General features: G+C 36.7%; 1 protein-coding gene across 2 annotated transcripts in view; it reads left to right on the top strand.

The window, feature by feature from the left end:
• SLC8A1 (solute carrier family 8 member A1) overlaps nucleotides 1–25,749 on the top strand; it is a 664,135-nt gene that overhangs the window by 216,710 nt on the left and 421,676 nt on the right. For both annotated transcript variants that reach the window (XM_054701171.1, XM_054701172.1), the window contains exon 9: nucleotides 25,446–25,548. The gene's annotated coding sequence lies outside the window, so the exon portion shown is untranslated. The remainder of the gene's footprint in view (nucleotides 1–25,445; nucleotides 25,549–25,749) is intronic.

Below are 25,749 nucleotides of genomic sequence, written 5' to 3' on the forward strand. Positions count from 1 at the left end.
CTTGCAGCTCAACTGATCAATGTGGTTGAAAAATCATTTAGTTAATGGAACAATAATTTGTAATGGAGAGATAAGACCAAGGAGGTACCTGAGATGTGCTTTCCTGTAAGACAGAGGGTTTCAAAGCTTAGTCATGGATCTCAGAAAAAAGTAAACAAAAACAGAATTTTCATTTTTCCCAGTAGGTGTAAATGTCAGTTAATGTTGCTGTCCAGTTTCACTATTTTCTAATGGACATCTATTACAGTCTTTTTCATGCCCTATTTTTTCTCCTTGTAAGCATTTAATCCTTACTTAACTATTCTTCTCTGTATCTTTTTCCATGGGAAATTTTTATTTCTGAGGATTGTTTTATTTATTAAAAATATGCAACATTCATTTTCTAGAAAGAAAATTAAGGTTTAAACATCTACCATTTAGGTGAAAATTTTGAAATGTTCCCTTTGCTCCCCAATCAATTATAAATTTGCCAAATGGTAGGCAAATTAGGAGAAAATGAGAATGCTAAACTTTGTGCTACATTAATTACTTTTATATGCAGAGGGATTTTTTATATAATTTTCTCTGGAGTGCTAGAGCTCCAGGGGAGCTACTTCAAACTGAGCAATTATACTTCTATTTGTTTTATATTTGAAATCCTAAATAAGTGTCTATTTGGGGAAAATGGTTTCAATACTAACCCATTGTTATTCTGCCCTGAGTTCACAACTGTCTCTCCTTAAATGTTGTTTTTAAAGGCTTGACATGATGAACTCAAGCTTTCAAGCACATCATCAGTTAAGTAAACTACACTTAATGACTAACTCACAGATGAAGGTAGATTTTTTTCTATTTGAAATATTGTTAGAAAAGTGGAACAACAGATCTGAAAAGACAAATAACATGTTAAAGTCATGCTAAAGATATGTAATAATTAATAAGCAGAAGAAAATCTCAAAATTCTGTTAGTGTACAATTCTTAATTTGGATATTAAGTGTTGTCATGTACATATGCAGAATTTCTAGTATGAACACTGAAAAAATAATACTTGTTAAATTTCTAAAGAAGTAGAAGGTTACAACTGAATTAAATGAAAAGAAAAATGCAACCAGTCAAAGGAAAATGGGTGAGAAAAAGAGAAATATGTCAATGGAAAAATAAACAAAAAAAAAGATAGAAAAAATTTGGTATCATTATCCTAACAAATTAATGTAACATACTAGCCAGATCACAAAACAGATATTGACATTTAACCCCGCTATTATAGAAGACAGTCAGGGAAAGCTCTGGGCATCCAGGATGCCTGAGAGAGACTTTAGTAAGAAGGAAACACTGGAACAGGAGCTATGCAGATGCACTAGCAGAAGCTAATGTAGCCGAGCACACTGCATAAGTATCTGGACTTGAGGCAACAAATTATGGCCAAGCAGCTCGCTTCCATTTTTCATCTGAATAATTAACTCACCACCATTAATGAAGCTTACCTTGAACCTCATTGGTCCATGAGCTTGACTGGTTCATTTATGATCCAGGTCCCAAATACCAAAGAGAAGCCTAGTGCCTGCACAGACATGACCTGCCCTGAGGTCAGGGCAGGCTTGTGGGCTAGAGGCAGCTTCAGTGGGATAGAGGCACACAGCACCCTGTACTCCTTCAGCAGGTGGGGTGTAACAATGCATAAAGAGGAGGGATGTCACGGATCCTGCAACAGCTCTGGAACACTGGAATCACTCCATGTTGGACCTCCACAGGCCTCTCTGCTGGTGGCTCCAGGGATCCCCAGCACTATAGTAGGCCCAGTGCCACTATAATGGGGCCCAGTGCTCCTCTAGGTGACCCCAGGCCAGGACCCTCAGGTCTTGAGGTTTATCTCCACCATCACAACCGCCATCACTGCTGCTGCTGCCTGAGCTTGCTCTAGCACTGGCGACCTTACCATTGCAGCACAGTGGGGCTGCAGACCTTGGGGCACCATAGCATGGGAACCACAGCCATTTACTGCTGCTGAGCTCCTTTGGGGCAGCTCACTCTGGAGGCAGCAGTCCAGTCAATGAAAAGCCCACCACCCCCAGAGCTGCTTATAGAGCAGCCTAAGCCAGCCACAGCTGGGGAAGTGGATAGAAACCACCGCTTCCACTCAGCCTCCAGGAGCCCAGCTCTCAGGTGCAGGCCAAGGTAAAGCTGCTCATGCCCCTGGCCTATTGGCGCTGCGCCTCAGGATCCCTGTTACAAACTGACTAGAAGATCCAATGGAGCATTTCCTCCAGTGTCCACGTGGAACATCTAAGAACTGAGCCACCTCTCAAACTAAATGCTGGCACTCTGTGCCCTAAGCATTTCTTTTCTGAGCTACATAAAAATGCAAAACCACAAATGGCAGAATCCTTTGCTAGCTGACTCATTTCCTTCATGTTAAGGTTATGAATATGACATAGCTTTCACTTAAATATTAAATTAAAAATTGAAATGTTCTTTATCTCAGAGATTTTCTTTTGAGACCACATATATATTAACATTTCCTTTCATTTCTCCTTGACTGCTCTCTTTACAAATCCTCAAGCAGGGAAGAAGCTTTCCTAGATAAGGGTTTACAGGTTTGCCATTTGAAAGACATTAAGTAAATTTCCTCTTTTCCTGAAAGCATGCATCTAATGCTATCTTCTTTTTCTCTTCTGCTTTCAGAAATCTTTTATTGGACAATTCATTTGAATTATTAGCTAAATTGATTATATTAAATATGGTAGTATGTGAATGTGTGCCTACAGATGTCCTTTACTGTTGCAATTTTTTTTAAAGATTTATTTTATTTAAATACAAGAACTGGGGTACAGGCCAGAGGCGCAAGAGGGTGAGAGAATTCACGAGAGGCAGAGCAGGGAGCAGAACAGGCAGATGGACCAAAAACATTGCTGAGGGGAGCAGCGGGAAGGCAGGAGAGGTCTGAGTGCCATGTGGGTATCTCTCTGGCTGGCTAGGAGGCGCTAGGAATCGAACCCACGCTGCAGAGGCTGCAGACAACTTCACAGCGTTGTGCTCAACCCGCTGCACCACCAGGGAGGTCCTACTGTTGCAATTTTATCAAAAGTTTTTCAGAGTCTCTTTGCACCATGGATGTTCTTCAGTGGACTTCTCATAGAGTGAAATGTAACTTGCATCATATTTTCCCAGACTTTTAGGACTCTATAGTGCCTGCAAGGCACAGGGCAGGTTCTCTTATCAATTCCAGCGATGGTCAAGAAGAGTCCTGAAACTCTCAGTGGCTTTTTCAGGCTTTTAATGATCTTTCTACACTATTTGTAGTGAGGCAACCAGGTGCAGGGCAGGCAGGGGAGCCTGGGGTCCAGGATGCTGGCAGGCCTCCCAGCCCCCACGGAATCTTTACTCTCTGGCCTTTTCTCCTGGTATCCTCCCCTCCTGGCCGTTCTCCGATGCAGCTTTTCTCACCACCTGGTATATCCTCAGCCTCCAGGCCCAGGTGTGCACACCTATGCCACCCACACCATACTCCAGGGTTCATAATCCTGCACCCTTGCAAGACCACAGGTGCCAGCCATAGCTGCTAATGGCAGGAACATGGAGGAAATCTGATAACTTCCTTTTACCCTACAGACTCCCAGTTATATAGTAGCAAAATTCCAAATATTGTAGAAATTAATTGGTCTTCAGAAATTAAAAACAATTATTAGCTTGAGTGGCAAAAGATGCAGTATGAATATTTTTTAAATATTTTTAAATTGACTCCACCAATTTAAATTGACTCCATCTGCCCCCAGGCCCCATCCCTACCACCCTTCCCCGATTCCCTCTGACAATCATTATCTTTGTCCTCTTCTTAGTTTACTTGGTGTGAGGTGGAGGAAGGAAGGGGGTTGTAGGGTCAGGAAGGGACACAGTGCAGGTTTTCTAGGATCCCATGCAGACCCGGTAAAGGAGGAGTCAGAGTCCTCAGTGTTTTTTTGCAGGTCTTTTATTGGGGTTCACCAGGCATATGGCAGGCAGGAGTGCTGGGGGGCCGGGAGGTTGGCAGGCCTCCGAGCCCCCAGCCCCCAGCAAGTCTCCACTCTATCTGCGCTCTCCGGCCTTCTCTCTGCTTCTCTGCTCTTCCATTCGTTCTGCTACTTCTCGGCTTCTGCTGGCATCCCCATGACGCCGCCCTTAAAGCTCAGTCTCAGCCCAGGTGAATCCCATCTACCTATGCCCACACCCTACTCCAGGTGCCCGCCATCAGGCATGCATTCAGGACCGCAAGGATCCATCATCTATCCTGATGGTGGGAGGGCAGAAAAGCCTGATACCTTTTACCTTACCCTACAGGGGTCTAGGGCTTTAATATTGGATTTTCACTTGAGGAGTCACAGTGGACACCTCTACCTCTGTTTTGCTTGCAGTAAGCTGCGTTCTATGCTTAGGTTGTCTTCACGCCCTCCCCGCCTCCCGATGTTCCCTTCTCCTGGAAATCATGATCCATGAGGCTTAGGCCTCCCAGTGGGAAAGCAATATTCGGACCTCGAGGCTCACTCTCTCGGAATAATTTGCACCTGGCTCAGAGGCAGTGCTGGCGTGCAGTGGGCACACTTTTGCCTGCTTCTCACTATGGCGGCCACGATGGCCCTCCTGCTCCGGCGCTGGCCTCGGCTACGGCTTCTGCAGGGCTGGGACGGACACGCGCCCTTGGTTTGCCTTCCCCGAGGATTTGTGAGTTCGCTCTAAAGTCCTTTCTGGTATAGAGCTTTTTATGGAGTCTGGCCTGGCTCCACAGGGCTTGACTTTGATCTCTATCGGGAGGGGCGGGGGAGGGAGCTTTCGGTGGGGACGCCACCCCAGTTGTAGGGTCCACAATTTCCCAGGTTGGAATCTGCTGAGGTGCCACTGCCCCTACTTGGGCTCAGACCCTCTCTTGTGTCAGGAAAATTTCTCCAAGGAATTTTGCAGTGTCCTGGGTTTCCCTTGCATGACGGGAAGTCAACCCCCAGCTTTGACAAGCTCCCCCTGCCTTCTATTTTTTCCCCCAGCAGCCACCAACCTCAGTTCTTGAAAGCCCTGGGGCTCTCCTAGAGCTGTATAGCTGTTTCAAAGTGTTGGACTCTTCTAGGTTTGCATGTAAGTATTTTGTTCTGGTTGTTTTCAAGGGAGAGGGTCTTCCAGCCTTTTTATTATACCATGTTGTGAGCAGAGTCTCACAATATTAGTATTTAGGAAAGAAATGGATGTTGGTCGACTGCCCTGTTACATGCACCCACTTTTCCTCACCTTATACAATACAATTTAATTCTCATTATCAATCTTGTGAGTCTTTAAATTTTTCTCTTTACAATTAGAATTGTATCTGCTAGTGCATCTGTGTAGCTTCCGTACAAAGAAAGCAGAGGTAGGGAGATGAGGTTTCATGCAAATTTTACAAGTAAAAACTGAAGCAGTGAGAATCAAAATCAGATTTTTATTTCCTGTCTTTTATCTTTTTATATAATCCTTCCTATCAAAGTTTTAAATTTAATTCTGGCCTTCTAGTCTACCAAAGCAAAAATAAGGACATGTAATTCTTATTACATGAAAAAAATGAATGTTTCACAAGACATCAAGTGAGACAAATATTATTGTACTACCATTAACTTATTTATTCATTTGTTTGTTAACTCTCTTTCCTATTAGGTCTCTGGCTAATGTTTTATCAGGTTGTTCATTTTCTGATTGATACGTTTTTAGGAGTTCTTTGTATTTTGGACAACCACCTTCATCTGATTTATGCTATCTTTTGCAAATATTTTCTCCCAGTCAGTGGCTTGTCATCTAATTTTCTTAACATTGTCTATCATAAGCTGAACTTTGAAATTTTAATGAATTTTCAGCTTATCATTTTTTTTTATGGCTTATGTCTTTGGTATTATACCTAGAAAGTCACTGTCATACTCAAGGTCATCTGGCCTTTTTTTTCCCAGGAAATATCTGGAAAGAATTTACCTATTTTAGAATTAAAGTGGTGACTTCATTCTCTAGGGGAAAAATGATAATAAGATAAAAGTCTTACATATTGGAACTATTGTTTCTTTGATGGAAAAAAAACACTTTTTCTCTTCAAGAAAATGTGCAAGTCTTCACTTCAATTGCACCCATTCCTTTAAAATTATTTGTTTTTAACTTATCTCTTTTTTGCTCTGTGTCTGTCTCTGTGACATACACATTATTTAATTTTTCTAACTGATGCCATTAAGTAAGTAGGTGGCTGATTTGAGAAGACAACTGACATTTAACATAATAAAGATAAAACTAGTAAAGATAAATTTCACAAGTCTGTGGTAAAGGGAAGACATGGCAAAAGGAGGCAGAATATCAATAGGAATAAGATAAATTTCTTAAAAGACAGAACAGCTAGGTATATATGATTTGGAAACAATTGGTGTCACCAGAAATCATGGTGTTTGCTATATTTGGGACTCATAATCATTGATATTCTGACCAGAGTTTAATACAAACCTCTTGCATTCTCTGCTTCTGGTGCCACAAAACAGCAAGTTCAATTAATTGTGATAGGGCTGGAGGGGATGGACGGAAGCTAGATGAGGGAGCAGCAGTTAAAGAAAAATCTATTGATATTATAGATAGTAAAGTAATATTACCAAAGAGGGTGGTATTAAGTGAAGTCTATAGAGAACATAAAGAAGGTTAAAAAAAAAATACAGGTGAAGGATGGAGAAAGATCCCCAAACAAAATTCTCCAATTTCTGGAGACATTTGGCTGCAGTATCTGTCACTCTCTGGGTTTGGAACTGATTTAGCTGAATGAGAAGCCCCTCCCTCTCTCTCCCTTTTATTTTGCTTTAATCCCATAATAAAGGAGTCATCTTTCAGCAGCGGTAACTTTTCTTTGAGTCCCTCTCCACTCATTTTCCCCTTCTCTTGGCTTTCCGTGGTTATCTTTTGCTCTTCTTTCATACTAAAAGCCATGACAGGATTTCAATTTGGTATTTTTAGGCATGAACGCATCAGGAGACATTAAGAATAAGAGACTACTAATCTTTGGAACTACCACTGACACACACTGATTAATTATTACTGTATGATGCCACTTAAAATATGGTGTTGCAAGACAATCGATGTAAAAGAAGAAATATTGAGCCGTGGAGGGAAGAAATGTTTATGGAGCTGAAAAAGTCAAGGAAGAATCTCATGACAACAGTAGAGTCCAAGAGTTTTGATGTCAGAGAAAGAAAAGTGTTCGGTAGTAGAAATGAACATTGAAAGTCAAAGTTAGGTCCATTATAGTTCCTATATTTTGATTTAACCATAATTTGAAAAGCAATTCTAGCTTAGTTTGCATATTTTTCTCCTTTTGACTTTTAATCTGAGACATTTATTATGTGCTTTATATAAAACTATCTTTCTTCCATTTCCCAATATTTTCAGATGGAACTCCTAACTAAATTTCCTTCACTAGGAGTCAGAATGATGACTTTTGCTCCCACTTGTGGGGGCACATGACATAAGATGGTGTTTTGAGACATAGGGATTTGAAACATTTCCCTATTTCTATTTTATGTCCCAATTTAAAGCATGCATTTTTAAGGAATATCTCATTCAAAGCTTAGAAAGTTGGGTTTGATGGAGATATAATGAAATGGTAGTGTCACCAGACTAGACCATTGCCCCAAGATAAGGTTCAGCGCTCCTGCTGAAGCATAAAAGGAGGGACAAGGCAAAGCACTGATTTTCCAAGCAGGAGACATGTATTCAGTGACAATGTCTTATCACAATTAATTTACTTTTAGTATACAAATGAAGAAGGCAAGAGTAATTGCAGCCCCTGCAGATTAGGAAACATTGTTCTCCTGGTTCCTTTTTTCTAGACCAGTACAAATCGCAGTTGGCAGCTGCTTGCTGAAGTGAGTGTTTAATATTTCCTTCTATCTAAAGTTTATGTCTCTCCCTCTTTTCCCATTATTTTTTAACAACATTGTTTCTTATTCTCACAACAGCCTCTCTCTCAGCTTCTTCTCCCATGTTCTTCTATTTTTTTTTTTCATTTACTTAACTAAGACAACACAATGATTTCCAAACCTGACTGTACATCAGAATCAGAATATTTGATTAGGAATAATGAGTTTTGGACATTCCCCCAGGGTATTCTAAATTCAGCAAGATTTCACTGGAATCTGATGAATATCAGCAGTATTAAAGTCCATGTTTTTTGAAAGATTCATATATGATTATTATTTGCAGTCAGACTTAAAGGTCCTTAATGAATATTCTTTGAATTATCCCTAGTCAGCTTTCTATTGGTTATTTAAAGTGAGAGCAGCTCTGAAATGCAAAATAGATGTGTCATCCACTTCAGAACAAATGCTCCCACACAGAGGAGTGCATCTACCTGCTCTCTGAACCCCCATATAGCATGTGATCTCAGACATAGATTCCATATGGAATGTTTTTTCTGATTCCCTATAGTTTTGATGAATGCAAGATTAATCAGAGGGCCTCCTGCCCAGAGAGGTCATTTTGAAAAAAGTAGACTTTGCAAAGTCTCCATTTCATCAGGAGAGAGGCTTTTTTAGATGAGGCAACTGCCTGCTCCTTTCTTTGAGATTCACACCCCTTCTTAATCTTATGCACAATTAAGAGTGATATGACCTTCATTACCTGTCAGTTTTGTGGTGGTTGATGGAAACTAAACTTCTGGTGGTGACAACTTAGTAGACCCAAATGTGGACTACAAAGTCCTATACCTAAATGATATACAATGTCATACCTCAATTTATATATATTTACTTACAGCATGTCCTTAAATAACATGGTTTTGTTCAATGTCATTTCCTTTTAACATAGATGACAGAAAAAAAATCCATCTTAGCCCAAGTGGAAAGAAACTGCATTCATTATTCAAAGATCCACTTTAGTTCTATGTATTTTCACTTAAATTTGTAGTTTCCAAGAACCTGTTCATGGCATTCCATGAGGACTTAATGAATATAAAATGTGATAGCATATGAAAATTTTACAAATTAGAAAAAAATTGACCTCTTTTACCTATCAGTACCTATTAAAATTTTAACTACAGGTGTGCTTTGCTGTCTTCTGGAATGCTGTTTTCCGAATATTAAAATAAATTCACAAGTATAACAATTTAAATGAGGATGTTTTAAAAAGGTAGATACTGTGCTTTGCAACTCTCTCTTCAGGCATTTCCCAAAGTGTCTGGTAACAGTCTGGTAAGCACAGAGGCATCCTGGCTCTTAGCAGGGTGGTGCCCAGTGAGTGGAGCTCAACCTGAAAGGGCCACACAGGCCCTCCTGCTAGGGCATGAGGCACCTGTAGTTGCAAACTATTAAATGACCTGAGAGCACCGTGTGACATCACACCAACATTTACAATGCATTCAGAATACTGTATCATGATACTTTATAAAAATATTTATGGGACAATGTAAGGATGTTTTGGAAAATATGCATGCAGCTTTCAGTAGAGTGAAAATAGAATTCCTATATGAATTTTATAGACAGAAGGAAATGCAAATACGTTTGTATTACCAAGTAGTATCTATTTAAATTTTATTTTATAAGTATAATACAAGTTTTAGACGTATAAAAAAGAACACTTAAACTCCATGAGCTACATTAACATTATTACTTATATGTATTGATAGGCAAATTAACTCATCTTTATTAACTATGATATTTATAATAAATACAAATTGAGAGGTCTTGTCTGAATTAATCTTTTTTCAAAATAAAAATAATTTTATCCTTTTTCTTAAAAAAGAAATACATAGTCATGCTCATTTAAAAAATAATTTAGAAAAAAGAATAACATAAGCCCTTCAAAATACAGTACCCAAAGATATCCACATCTCCCACAACCATATTTCTGAAACACACTGCTGTGTCTGTCATGTTACAATTGTTTGTGAATGATTTTTATTGCAATGTTGTTACTCTGCTACCTTAAAAGCCTATTAACATTTTAAGACCTATGAAATTTTAAAAAGGAATATATAAAATTGACAAAATTATTTCTCTTTTGTATATATCCAATTAGGTTTCCATTTTGGATACATCCTTCAAGACATTTTTTATGTACATGCATACACATATATGCACACACGCAGGGATTAGACTGTTTCATAAACTTCTTTCCTACAACAACTATATGGAGAGCAATATGGAAGATTTGTCCTTGAATACAGACATGCAAAGTCACTCAAAATAAATACAGAACATTTCTTCTTATGGCTGACTTATACTTTGTTTGACAAATATACTAATATTGAATATTTAAAACACTCTCACTTTGTCACTGTCAAAATATGTATTTACAACTTTATCATACATATACCTTTGCTTGCCTGTATGCCTTCTAATCAAGATATAGTTCTAGCAGAAAAACTTCTTGGCCAAATTTTAATTTCAGAAACATATTTGCCCTACAAACATTATGTCTAGCCTTTAAAATTTGCACTGTCTCTGTGGCACATGAGAAGAATGAGAATTAACCAGCTCAAATCACACAGCTATTAAAAGGACTGAAATCTGGATTCAAACTAGGATTAGTCAAGGTGGTTGCTGATTTCATCTAAAAGGTGTTTAGAAAAATGTATTAAACTCAAATTGACTTGATACAATCAAGAATTAAGTCCAATGATTCCTGCCTTCCATTTAAGATAACAATTTCCAAAGAATGACTCCCAAGACCCCATGACACATATAATAGGAATCCCAGGTCTTCACAAGATTTCTGATGAGTATTGAATATTCTTTGATTATCACTTTCTTAAGGGTGAGCTCTGCAGAACTCTTCTTCAGCATTGTTCAATAGCTAGTGTGTTTTGGCACCACTCCTAACCAGGACTGGACCCTCAGATTCCCCCAAACCGCAATAATACAAGAGAGTTGCATGTTAAACGAAGACAGAACATTACCATGGAGGAAGGATAGAATGGCTAAAATAACTAATTTTAAGACTAAATACAACCCAGCTTTTATTTTAAAGCTTTGCTCTTGCATTCTTTCTAACTTCTTACTGTCCATCTTTCTCCATAAACCTAATTCTGGGGCATGATCAGGTCCTCCCCCAATGCTCTCCCCTCCCATTTGTTCCTCTCCTGGCTGAGAAAAAGAACTGCTAGAGAGACTTTGTAAAACTGTTGTCACCCAGCCTCCACCCAGATGAGATAAATTAGAATCATTAAGGAGTGAAATCACAAAATGAATATTTTTCTAAAGTTCCCTTGTTATGGGCCTCCCTGGTGGTGCAGGTGATTGAGTGTGGCACTGTGTAGCTGTCCGCAGCCTCTGCAGTGCCGGTTCAATCCCTGCTGGCCACGGAGCAGCCCACATGGTGAGGCCGACCTCTCCCTGTCGCGCCGGCTGCTCCCCTCAACAGTGTATTTCAGTCAGTCTGCCTGTTTTGTTCCCCACGCTGTCTCTGGTGAATCCTCTCACCCTCCCACACATCTGGCCTGTACCCCAGGTCTTGTGTAAATAAATAAATCTTAAAAAAAAATAAAGTTTTCCCCTCCTTGCATCGTGCCCTAGCACATGATCTTTTCATACTTGAGAAGGTGATTTTCTAAATAATTAGGAAAATAAAATTTTTCCTAAGGGAAAATCTGCCATTCCTTGAAGGCATCTGGGTCAAATGCCAGTCATACTCTCAAACTACAGAGGTTTTTCTATTTCTAGTTCATCTGTGAAGTTGTCTTCAACATTTTTAGTAAAAAATAGCCATTTCTACCGTCAGCAGATCCCATGGTATTTGTGACACCACTGGTGGAAAAAAAAAAATCTATTGAAGTTGAAAAAGTCCAAGTTTATCAAATTCAGTCAAATTCCTCTACCAGTGAACATAAGGTGGTGGTCCTGGACTTAATCACAGGATTTAGGGGTATAAACTTGTCAAGAGCCTTAAACAGAATTTGCCTCATTATCAAACGTTCCCAAAAAGGACTGGCCTCCTTCAGAGTGGGTTCTATGTAAGTTTTAATAGAAATAAACATGTCTTTCTTCTCTTTGATTTTTTTCTTTCATTTTCCTGCCTGTTCCCCCTTCCCTTGCCCCCATTATGAAAGTACCTTCTTAGGATTTTCCAGATTTTTTCCCTCTATAAAGTCACAGGATTAGGTGACTTCAGCCAGCAAGTGGAATAGCCAACTGTCTGGCCTGTCAAAGAAGCTAAGTCCTTCTGTATCAGTCACACAGAGTAAAAGGTTACTTTTGTATAAAATCTCTAAGGCTGTTTTTTCCAGTCATTTCACATATTATCTTCTATTTATTTTGCAGAAGATCATTTTATCTTCCACAATCACATTTTGAAAACTGCATTGCAGTGTCTGTTGTGTTATAATTGTTTGTGCATGGCTCTGTTACAGGGTGGTGGTTCTGTTTCCTTAAATATTTTTAAATACTGCATCTGTATTTCAGAAAATAAGAAAGGAAATGCAGAAATAATTAAAATAGATTGCAAGGATGTGAGGTAAGAGTAAACCATTGACAACATAAGTCATTCCAAGTTTCAGATAATCTAACTAAGGGATTATTCTTATTTTCCTACTTCTTCCTTGGTTTCCAACCCCAAATGGTGGCAAATTTTAGATAATGGTATTCTCAGTAAAAGAAAGAACACTCTTGTATCAACGTCAATGTGTAGGCTTATTTTTTTTAAGACTATTTTTTGGGAGGAGTTTCAAGTCCACAGCAAAATAGCACCATAGAGATTTCCCACATAGCCAGTAACTACTCACATATATGGTTTCCTGATTATCAGCATTAATCAGCAATGGGTTGCATTGTTCCCAAATATGAACCTATTTTGACATATCATAAGTACCCATAGTCCATAATTTACCTATCCTTCTGGTAACCTCTTATAGTCCAAAAAACTATTTTTGTTTTATTTACTTCATATGCTTATTTATTTCCTTTGTATACCACATATCAGTGAAATCATACAGTGTCTTTTTCTGATCAACTTATTTCATCAAGCATGTAAGTCCATCTGTGTTGCAGCAAATGGCAGATTTCCTTTATTATAGCCATATAATATTCCATTATATATGTACCACACTTTCTTATCCTTTCATCTGTTGATGAGTATGTAGACTGTTTCCAGGTCTTGGCTATTGAAAAAAATGCTGCAATGAACATGGGGGGTGTATATATCTCTTTGAATTAGTGCTTTTGTATTTTTTGGTGAATAGACAGAAATGGGATAACAGAATTGTATGGAATTTCTATTTCTAATTTTTAATGAGTCTCCATATTCTTTCCATAGTGGTTGCACCAATTTAGACAAAATAAACAAAAGTTTGTAAGAGTTCCCTTATCTCTATATCCTCTATGAGAAATGTTTTTCTTTTTTTTTTTTTTTTTTTGATAATAGCCATTCATTTTACATTCCAACAGCAACGAGTTCTTATTGCTACACTTTTTAGACAGTCCTTGGTGTTGTCAATGTTCCAGATTTTGGTTATTGCAGTAGGTATGCCCCAGATTACCTAATGGGTTTTTCCTAAGGCATTGAAGGTGAAAATCTCAGAACTCTAAATGTAAGACATGAATTTAAAGATATCTTTTAAAGAAATATAAAAACCATATGATAATATCAATAGATGCTGAGAAAGCTTTCGACAAAGTGCAACACCCATTCATGATAAAAGCCCTTGAAATTCTGGGGATACAAGGAACATACCTCAACATCATAAAGGCCATCTATGACAAGCCAACAGCCAGTATCATTCTCAATGGTGAAAAGCTGAAAGCAATTCCATTAAGATCTGGAACAAGACAAGGATGCCCACTCTCACCACTGCTTTTCAATATAATACTGGAAGTCCTAGCCAGAGCAATAAGACAAGAGAAAGACATCCAAGGAATCCAAATAGGAAAAGAAGAAGTCAAACTATCACTATTTGCAGATTATATGATAATATACATAGAGAACCCCAAAATCTCCACAGAAAAACTAATTCAACTCATCAATCAATTCAGTAAAGTGGCAGGATACAAAATCAACACGCAAAAGTCAGTAGCCTTCCTATACACAAACAACAAATCTGAAGAAGAAGAAATCAAAAAAACCATCCCTTTTATTATCGAAACAAAAAAAATCAAATATTTGGGAATAAATCTAACAAAAGAGGTAAAGGACCTATACAAAGAAAACTATAAAACACTGTTAAAAGAAATAGAAGAAGACACAAAGAAATGGAAAGATATCCCCTGCTCATGGATTGGAAGAATAAACATTATTAAAATGGCCATCCTACCAAAAGCAATATACAGATTCAATGCTATTCCAATCAAAATTTCAATGTCATTCTTCAAAGAAATAGAACAATTATTGATGAAATTCATATGGAATCACCAAAAACCCCGAATAGCCAAAGCTCTACTGAAAAAAAAAGAAGGAAATGGAGGCATCACACTCCCAGACTTCAAACTATACTACAAAGCCATAATCATCAAAACTGCATGGTATTGGAACAAGAACAGACATACAGACCAATGGAATCGAATAGAAAATCCAGAAATAAACCCACAGATTTATGGTCAACTAATCTTTGACAAAGGAGCAAAGACTATGCATTGGAGCAAAGAAAGTTTGTTCAATAAATGGTGCTGGGAAAACTGGGTCGCTACATGCAAAAGAATGAAGCTTGACCACTACCTCATACCATACACAAAAACCAACTCAAAATGGATTAAAGAACTAGACATAAGACCTGAAACCATAAAATACATAGAAGGAAATATAGGCGAAACACTACGGGATTTGCACATCAAAGACATCTTTACAGACACATCACCCAAAGCAGTGATAGTGAAGGCAAAGATAAACAGCTGGGACTACATCAAATTAAAGAGCTTCTGCACAGCAAAAGAGACAATAACAAAAACAAAGAGAAACCCCACCAACTGGGAGAACATTTTTGCACCCAACACTAATGATAAAGGACTGATCACAAAAATCTGCAAAGAGCTGATGAGACTCAACAACAACAAAGAAAATAATCCAGTCAAAAAATGGGCAGAAGAGCTAAAAAGAAACTTCTCTGAAGAGGAAATGCAAATGGCCAACAGGCATATGAAAAAATGTTCAACATCACTTGCAATCAGGGAAATGCAAATCAAAACTACCATGAGATACCATCTTACACCAGTGAGAATGGCACATATTAAAAAAACTAGCAACAACAAATGTTGGCGAGGGTGTGGAGAAAAAGGAACTCTCCTGCACTGTTGGTGGGAGTGCAAACTGGTCCAACCACTGTGGAGAGCTGTGTGGAGATTTCTGGACCTACTAAACATAGAGCTTCCATATGATCCAGCAATTCCACTCCTAGGTATTTACCCAAAGGACATAGAAACATCAATTCCAAAGAGCACCTGCACCCCTATGTTTATAGCAGCACTGTTTACAATAGCTAAGCTTTGGAAACAACCCAAATGCCCAAAAATAGATGACTGGATCAAGAAGATGTGGTACATATACGCCATGGAATATTACTCAGCATTCAAAAAAGATAAACACATGCAATTTGCAGCAACATGGATGGCGCTGGAAGGGATCATGCTCAGCGAAATAAGCCAAAAAGAAAAAGAAAAATACCGGATGGTCTCACTCATAGCAGGAATCTAGAAAACTTAAATAAGGGACCAGGAAAATGATTATAAGAAAGTGAAAATCAACAAAAAACTATGAACCAGAGACACTTTTTGGGGGGTGGGGGGCGGGAGGGGAAGAATTGGGGTCAGAATGGGGCATTTGCAATTGTATGGGGGAATATAAAAATAAAAAAAATAAAAAAATAAAAAAAAAATAAAAATCAGGAAAGACTTCAAAAAAAAAAATAAAGATATCTTTTAAAATTCTTTTATATTTCTACTCAATATAAAACTAAATTGCTATCAGAAACTACCCTTCCATGTTTCTCAGCCATTTGTCCATGAATGTATCCTCTTCCTTGCTTTATTTTTTAAAATTCTTTCAATCATTTAACCGAAAGTGGAAATGCCTCCTAAATTTAAGGAACTCAAGTAAAAGACTGGCTAAAATTCAGATCTATGAGCAGAAATGTCACCGTTCTTCATTATCATATACAAAACAACTGACAATGCTGACACAAAATTTTAACTATTCACTTCTCATTTGGCCTAGTAACAGATCTGAGTACATATTACACTGAAAAGATACAATCTAAAGATTATTACATATTTATTTTGATGTCTCATCATAGATTGTATAACTTTTTTTGGTGGAATTCAAATGCCCTATGCCCTGTACCACATTCTGAATAACAGTCTTATCAAGTCCCTGTGTTAAGTGAGTAAGGCATTATCTTGTGACAGATTGCCTGGTATGCCCCAGAGCTCTTGCTACTGCAAGATTCTATAAGTATCTCCTAACCTTGGACATGTCCCTCTTACAACTCAGTCAAGTTCTAATGGCAGTGGGGAGGGAACTAAAGACAATGGAAAATGAGTGCCCTTCTAATGCAATGAAGGGGATAAAAGAGCAATTAGACAATTATACCAGACATCTGGAAGAGTGTAATTATACTTAAACAGAAATACAGTATAACTGGAATCTGTAGACTCAACCTGCAAAATTTGAATATTTGAATGTTACTTTTGTATATCTAAAAAAAAAGAGATATTTCAAGTAATCAGTAGTATTCATAAAGTGTTTAAAATTCTTTCCTGGATAACTCATTTTAACCAAGCACAATAAAGCCAAACCAACTTCCTTTCCTTTGGCATATTAAAGACAGTTCCGCTCTTAGTGACAAATCTCCTTTTGAAAAGTAATTCAATTGAAATATTTGTAAGAATGTTTGAAACACAAATTTTCTCCCCCCTTTCACTTCTCCTCTTTCCCTTCTCTTTGTCTTTTCATTTCCTTCATCCCTTTGTACATCTGCACCAAACACTACGAAGCACCTTGAAGAGAAGTGATTAAGAGCAAAAAAGCAATGGCAGATGTAGCCACAGTGACTCAGAGGAGGCCCATGTGGATTGGAAAAGCTCACATCTCTCATCAGAGAGAACCCAAAGCTAAGGAGTCATGGCCAATAATATCTTTCAGATATAGTGTTTCTAGGTATTACTGTATATCTATAAACATGTGAAATATATTTGGTCAGTTAGTTGTTGGAAGTTGTTGTTCTTATTTGGTAGTGTTAGGGTGCAAGGGATTTCCTCAGTCTGGATGAGTAATCCAAAGAGCATCAGATGAGTTAGCAAAAGAAAAATCAACCTAATAAACTATGTATGGAGAATGTACATGTTGTTAAATTCTAAAGAAAAATGGAGTGGATGAAAAGTATTTATTCTGTGATTAAAGCATTAAGCACCTGGAGTATAAAGGACAGAGGGGGGAGACTTCACATGACAGACAGGAGGGTTGGCCTTGTCCTTACTCTGAAAGTAAATATAATATTCTATGAGAGGATGTTCATTGTCAAACCTATCCCTGGTTGATACCCCTCAAACTATATTCTTGTAGGTCATAGAAGGGGGAATAGTGATTGCTTTTTCTATTAAGAAAAGAGTAAAAGACTAAAAAGTTTCTAGGGTTTTAACTGCTCTTAACTCAAAATAATCTGCATTCTTTAATTAATGGTAAAATACTTCGCCAGACTCAGAGTCTCCATTAACCTTTAGTTCATATCAAGGTGACACTTATTGAAAAAGGCCTAATCAGGGCATGACAACATACAGTCTCATTTTTGGGAGACTGTCCCCACAGTAGTGATACTAATTTATTCTTACCTGATAAATCTGCTTACATTCCAAGTATAAAATCAAGGTTGAGTGAGCCCCAAATGCATTTTTAAAGCATTCATTTTCCCAAACTGCAGCTTCCTGATGCTACAGTGGGTAGACATATAAATAGCCAACAGATAAAATGTGACGGATAAGAAGAGAGTTCATGGAAAGTTTTCTCTAGTCGATGTTTTTACTTTTTATCCTTTAAAGGCCTTGTTTTCTATGCTTGCACTAGGGAAAGGGCCAAAGAGTAAAGATGATTGCTTACTTATCAGTTTTTTTGATGTTGTCCCCTATTCTGTAACTTCTACAATATTGCATTTCAAAGTAGCAACGTATTTATCACCATAGTAAAAGCATCAAAAACAAATCAATCATGAAAATTAACTATAGATACAAATAGATAAACAGATATATATATATATATATATATATATATACACACACACACACACACACACACACACACACAGATATATGTGGATTCAAATAGAGAGAGAGATTGAGACTCATATTGCAGGACAAATTCTCTTCTAAGGGCCTCTGAATCAGATGTGTATTCATCAAGAGTCCATATAAACATAATGATGATAGTGGGTAGCAAGTAGTATTGGGAATTTGAAATGTGAATGTCATACAAGTCTCTGCCTGCTACTTTTTGGTTCTTTGCTTCTTCCTCATCTTGAAACCATGGGAAGGATCTAGGCAGTTACTCAGGAAATCTATTTTCTTATCTTCCCTAAAATCTCCCTCCAACTTTAATCCTCTTTTTAAAAAAAGACTCGTTTATTTATTTATGCATAGAAGAAGTTGGGTGTAGGCTAGATGTATGGGGAATGAGCGGATTCACCAGAGACTGAATGGGTAGCAGAACAGGTGGATCTAGGAAATACACTGCTGAGGGCAGCAGCGGGCAAGACAGGAGAGGTCTGCTGTGCCATGTGGGTTAGCTTCCTGGCCAGGGATCAACTCAGCCTTCAGTGGTGATAGAGCTGAGACTGAAACTAGGCCACCAGAGAGGCCTAACTTTAATCCTCTTTTTCCTGAATTAGGAAACACATCCTTTGCCTTATTTCTACCTCAACATAAATTATGTTGTTTTTATGGGACGCAGGGTAAGCGTTCTTCATCTACAGTCATCACTGTAGAGTTCTTGTGATAGAATGAAAGGAGGGCAGATTTAAATGTGATTTCTAGGGTAAAAGAATCAATGAAACTTTACAACTGTGGGGCATAGGGAGAGAAAGGAAATCAGTAGTAAATCAAATATTTTGTCTTAATATCTAACTAATCATTGCAGAAGTTTATAATATAAGCATTTTGCCTTAAAAGAAGACTTCAGTCACAATTGGTTCATTGCAGAATTGTTTAAGTGGACAATTTGATCTAGTCTAAAGAAGCCATCATTAGATATTATTAGTAGATGTAAAATTAAAGAAAGATAGTGGTTCAATTATCCAACAGGTCTTTTTCCACTTGCCTTCAATTTCAACCTTTATTTACTCAGACAGCAGTAAAGAACTTTATAATAGAATATTTTGATAGAATTAATTTAATTCATTTGATGAAATGACAATTAGTCTTTCTTGAACAGTGATGATTTTCTAAGTGAGATTAATGAAAATCATAATAACTAACAATGCAATCACCATAAGCTTTTATCATTTTTCAACTTTCCCAGAATGTAGACTACAAAATATCTAAATATACTTGTTTATTTTAACAGCAAAATAATGTCCTGAATTTGGTGTTTGCTGAGGTGAAGAGATTGAATACTTCTGACCAATGCCTGGAGTTTTTTCATTTCACACAATATGACTCATTATGCTTGTGACCAAAGTAATTTCTGTAACTGGGGGCTGACCTCAGGAGGAATATGAGGTACAGATATTTCTACTTAGTGTTCTGTCTACTTATATTACTATGTCTTTTAGAAGGATGGCACATAATGAAACAGAATTCTTGTTCTGAGAATGGATTCCCCTGTGTAACCTGGATCAAATTAATTTACCTTAATATCTTCATTTACAAAATGGGCATAATAATATCTTCCCAATGGGATTTTAGTAGGAACTATGAAAAATGGTTTAGCTCACTGACCAGCAGATTAGAATCTTTAAATGAAAGTTATCATTATAATCATTCCAGTATTCTCTTGATTGATGATCATGAAGATTTTTTTTAGTTTTCTGATTGAACTATTATGATCTAGTACCAGTAAGAACAAGTCTAAAGAGAGAGTTATTTGTACAGCCTCCACTGCCATTTGCTATATTGCCTATTCTTTATTTGGATAACAAACCTAAACCAATAATGGCCACTTCCCAATTACATTTATTGTCCCTCCTTTGAAAATGCAATCAGAGAAAAGACATATAAGCCATGATAGTAATTACCAGATTGCTATGACAGATAAAAAGCACTAATTTACAAATGACTGAAATAATCATCAATAGAAAATTTTAAAAACTAATTTTACTTCATTCTCAAAATAGGAAAAATATAAATCTTAAGGAAAATGAAGATTATATGCTTTGCTACAAGATAATAAAAAATCATGAAATGCTTAATACAAAAGTTTTAGGGAAGAAATTGTATGGGATAATACTATTAATATTTTAAATTAAATTTTATAAGTACATCATATATAGCACATGCATACATATATACTTTATTGTATAGAATTACCATATTATGTAAAGATTGTGTTTAGAGTGTAAGAATAGAGAATATTTTCCTTGATATTTCGCATACTATTGTATTATTGTCCTGTGTTTTAGAAGTTGTAGCACTTAAGAATCCTTATTCTCACTCCACAGGGCAAAAAATAAATCATCCCATCCCCCTCTGAGTTCTTCTCAGGCTGGACAGATAATAAAAGCAGTGTCAGATAGGTTACCAAAGGAAAACAGTGAATTCAATATCATACATATGGAGAAGGCACATAAAATCTAAAGAATAATAGAGTAGACTAGGAATATTTATCCTGTTTTAGGACTTGGGACATCAAGGAGAGGGAAGAGGCGACTTCACATAAAAGACAGGAGGGGAAGAGTAGATATGAGATAGAATATGTCTACTGATAAAACTAGAGCTGGGTGAGACCCTTCCAAACTATATTCTTCTGGGCCATAAAAAGGAGAACACCGATGGCTTCTTCAGTTAGAATTTACAGATCTCTTCAGTTGGGGAGGGGCTAAGAATTTGGGTATGAATGGAAGCTTCTCTTAGCCTTCTGGGCCCTTAACTGTTCTTAACCCAAAACAATCTGCTTTAAGTAATGACAATAGATCCCCTCTGTCTCACAGAGTCTTCACTGACCTCTGGTTCTCATACCAAGGTGCCAAAATGCCTCGGCTGGACCTATTAAGAAAAATCTGACTCTTTTGGTGGTAATTGTTAGAGGGAAATGGAGGAGTAAATTCCTAACCAAATGGAGAATGATCTTAACAAAGGTGGAGTTTTCTGGACTCTACCCCCCCATCTCCACATCACCATCAAGATCTCCAGAGTCCAGCATTACAAATCCCAGCATACCATGAACCTTCCTGAAGTAGGAGATTGGGGGCCACTGAGAACTAGGGAAGGGGCTGAGGGGCTATGTTGGACTTAAAAGACTGAGCACATGCCCACCCCTTCTCACTTTTATGGCTGACTTTGGGGTACAGCCTTTTCTCTGCACTGTCACCTTCTGCAGGTAAGATGGACTGCAGCTGGCTATGGGCTGGCCTATAAATTCTCTCTCTCTCTTGCTCCATTCCCTTTCCTATATAAATAAATCATTTTTTTATTTCTCTCTGTGTGTCCTGCAGTCCTAAATATGGGTGAGGACTCACTAAATGAGCCATTTCCTATATTTTTCAGTTTGTCCTACTTCAGACTGCACCCTGAGTAGGAAAAATAAATAATTCTAGTAAAAGTAAACCACTCCCTTTTAGATGTCATGATGCCTCTGCTTACTATTTCATCTTTCTTAAGGGGTTGACTAATCAAATCCTCTAGAGAAACAAGAATTTAACAAAAGATAGGGTACAAAGCAAGATTTAAAAAAGGTTCATGTAGAGGCTATAAACGAGATTTTACAAAGGTATGTAAAAAGTGATAATTATGACTAGAAAGGGTCTTGTACTCAAAGGTGTTTATCTTTTAAAGCCACATGGAATTATAAAGCTAATAAATCTATACTGCCTCCTTCAGGTTCTTATGAGTAACAGCTACTAAAAAAGCTTCAACCAATTTAGGTCTATTATATCCCTTGTAAGAAATTTGTTTTTTTATTTGTTTATGTATTAAGTATTTATATATTTATAGATAACATTGGTTTTCAACATTGTATATTATTCATAGGTATATGTTCATACTTCATCAGATGTTTATTACCTCAACACCCCCCTCCCACCACTAAGGCACCCATAGTCTTCCACCATAGTCCATTGAGCCCTTTCCCCCCTTTTTTCTCTATCCCCCCCTTTTGGTAGATTCCATTATTTATTTTTTAAAAATGTTCAACCCTCTCTATCTCTCCACTTTCAAACTTTATGATTATCTGAGCTCTGTTGAAAGAATTCATGAATTATTCCAAGAAATCACTTGGTTATTTGGAAATCTAAAAATTTATCATTATTTATACATTCATTTAAAAAATTAAAAATGTTTATATTATGAACATTATTTGATAGTTTACAATCAATGAAATTTTTATTTAAAAATTAAATATTCGGGTCCTCCCGGTGGTGCAAGGGGTTAAGACGCAACCTATGAAGCTGTCCGCAGACTCTACAGCATGAGTTCCATCCCCCAGCCAGCCAGGGAGCTACCCACATGGTGCGGCAGACCTCTCCTGACTCACCCACTGCTCCCCTCAGTAGTTAAGTCGATCTACCTGTTCTGTTTCCCACTCTGTCTCTGGTGAATCCTCTCACCACCCCCCCACACCTCTGGCCTATACCCCAGCTCTTGTATGCATAAATAAATAAATCTTAAAAAAAATTAAAATTAAAAATTCAAGAAAAATATGGTATTCATACAACATTTAAAATATATGCCCTTCTAAATGTCTCTATTTCATACATCTGGATTTTTGTAGTGTTGTCATCATAACAATTTCTTTTTATTATGGCTTATATCTTGCATATTAAAATGGGACCACTGACACATTTTAATAACTATTCTATTCCATTATGCTTATATGTCATGGCTTATTTTACCATTTTTCTGGTTAGACAGTTCAGTTGATTTACATTTTTCACTATTATTAAATAATAATATAAAATTTCTGATATATAAAGTTTTTTAAAAAGTGGTATTTGTTTTAACCTAAAGTGTCCCAGAAATGACAAAAGTATGTGCATATATTAAAGATCTTAATATATGTTGCCAAATTGCTTTCCAGAGTAATTTATTCCTACTTACTATATATGGATAAGCTTGCTTCTTTCTGATTATTGACTTTTAAGGGGGTCTCAGGAATTTTTAAAAATTGCTCTCAAAGCAAGAGCTTTCATTTTTTGTATTGCTGAACATTTTTGTATCTTACTTTGTACCAATGGTATTTTGTTAATATCATAAACTGATGAACTGTCAAGAGAGTATATTCAGTTGTCAAAAAGTATAGTCTCAAAAACTGAAAGAAAAAAAAAAGCAAAAGTGAACCTTATTTTTGGTGCCTCTGCCTACCTCTATCATTTCTCATTTTTAAAATTAAAAAGATTTAATAAGTAAAAGCAGAGACATAGGCAGAGAATAAAGAATAAAAGAAGTTTCAGAGAAATATGCTACACTGATCAATGCTACAATTAATATTTTAAATATATATGTATGACTAGTTTTATATCAGCTAGTATAAGAATATATTTTAGTGTACTAAATAAAAGCTCCATATATGTTTTTTTCTTTTTTTTCTTTTAACATTTATCATTTTTAAAATTTTTTAGACAATATTTGCTTCTCCCCACCCCCTCATATTGATTCCTCCATATATGTTTTATAACTCAGGATAGAATGCAAGTAAAATGAAAACCAAAAAATTAATAATAGTGATATAAATAAGAAACATTTTTTAATATTAAAATACTGGTTCTTTTAAAAAAGTCAAGAAGGGGAAAGAAAAACATAAAAGTAAAAAAGCCAAGCAAAAACAGCATAAACTAAGTGTGATTTTATATTGAAGACTCAAAATAGATCAAAGATTTAAATATAAGAACAAAAACTATAAAACTTTTAGAAGCAAACTGGCAAAGTGATTTCATCACTTTAAAATCAAAAACAGAGTAAAATAGAAAAACTGGACTTCAAGATTAAAAACTTTTAAAAAATGCTATCAATAAAGTGAAAAAACAACCTACAGAATGGGAGAAATATATACAAATAATATATCTGATAAGGTTTGAGTATTCAGATTATATTAAAATGATATGAACAGACATTTCTCTAGAGAAAATATAAAGATGGCCAACAATCACAGGAAAAGCTGCTTTGTATCATCAGTTTTTAGAAAGATGCAAGTCAAACTATGATATGTCACTTCACACCTACTGGCATGGCTGTGATAATAAAGACCCTATGATTAACTCTCCTCCTTAGCCCCACCTATTATGGTCAGAGGCTCTGTGTCCAAGTCCAAGCTCTGTGTTAAACAGATAGTTGCACTTTATGTTTATCTTCTTTATCTTCTCTAGGAAAGGTGTTCTATAAATATTCCTATATCAATTAAATAACAACTTTCTTATGTTTTGATTGCTGACATTTAAATGGTCCCTAATTAGGTTTTGCTTAAAGGAAATCCATTGGCTATATTTCTATCAGAATGTATTTTAATATTGCCAAATATAAGCTTTTAAGGTTTTTTAGGACCTCTCCACAAAACAGGAAACGTATCACTTTTGTAACCATTTTATAATGCAATTATTTTACTGAAAAATTGGTGACATTGAACTGAAAGTCCTAGTTCATCTTGGGAAGAATTACTTTTGAAAGTCAAGAATTATTTTTAATTCAAAAATTCTGTAATTTGCCCTTTTTTTGATGAAAGTAATAAGAAATGATACAACATAACCAGTTCTAATTTCGGAATTAATTCTCTTAGGCAAAATGAGATTCTGACTACCAGAGAGAAAAGATAATTCTAAGGTAGAAATTGGCATTTCCAGTGTTATTAATAAAGTGATTTGCTTTTGCTCTGGTCTCCACCCGCAAGACAGTATTTAATTTTCCTATAATGCATGGGGCTTTACAGGGAAAGTTCTACTTATTGTGGTGATAATGGTAATGGTAGCTGTTTTTAAAATAATTAATACTTATTCATGAATGCTACCCAGTATTCTTTAAATTCCCAAAGTCATCAAGGAATGGCATTCCTACCATTGCACCCAGTATTTGGAGGGAGGTAGGGAGGGAGGGAGGGAGGGAGAGAGAGAGAGAGAGAGAGAGAGAGAGAGAGAGAGAGAGAGAGAGAGAGAGAGAAATTGGAAAATGACTTTATAGGGAACTCAGAAACTTGGTGGGTTATTTGCTCCTAGACGCTATTGTTAATCCCTATGTCAAAAGAAAGCTATAGGTACACATCAAGCATTAAAGAGCCAGTTAGAGTTGTTGATGTGAATACAAGATGGGGAGATGTGATTCATCACAGAGAACAGGCCTAGCCGTCTTTTTCCTAGAATAACGAGATTCTTTCTTCCATCAATATCTCTTTGGTCTCTCTTTGGTTTTAGGTAAGGACTGTGATGATCGGATCACAAAAATTTTATGTACCCAAATGGTGCTGAGATGCTTGCCTGCCAGGTCAGAGGAAACATGAGATGATTATGGCTGGTGGTGAGTTTTTTTTTTTAACTGTTTAATGTCAAGATGCTTCTCTCTCAAATAGAAGGCTATGTGACTATACTATACATATCCCATGAAAGAAATTACTCTGGATAAAAAATTGTGTTTTTATTTTAATTCTTTATATATCTTTCTCAGATTGGTTATCAATCTTCTTGGTACACATGAAATATAGTCCACTGCCATTTTGTC

Source organism: Talpa occidentalis, unplaced genomic scaffold, assembly GCF_014898055.3.
Source record: "Talpa occidentalis isolate TD23 unplaced genomic scaffold, MPIMG_talOcc4v2.1 talOcc4.5, whole genome shotgun sequence".
Lineage (NCBI taxonomy): Eukaryota > Metazoa > Chordata > Mammalia > Eulipotyphla > Talpidae > Talpa > Talpa occidentalis.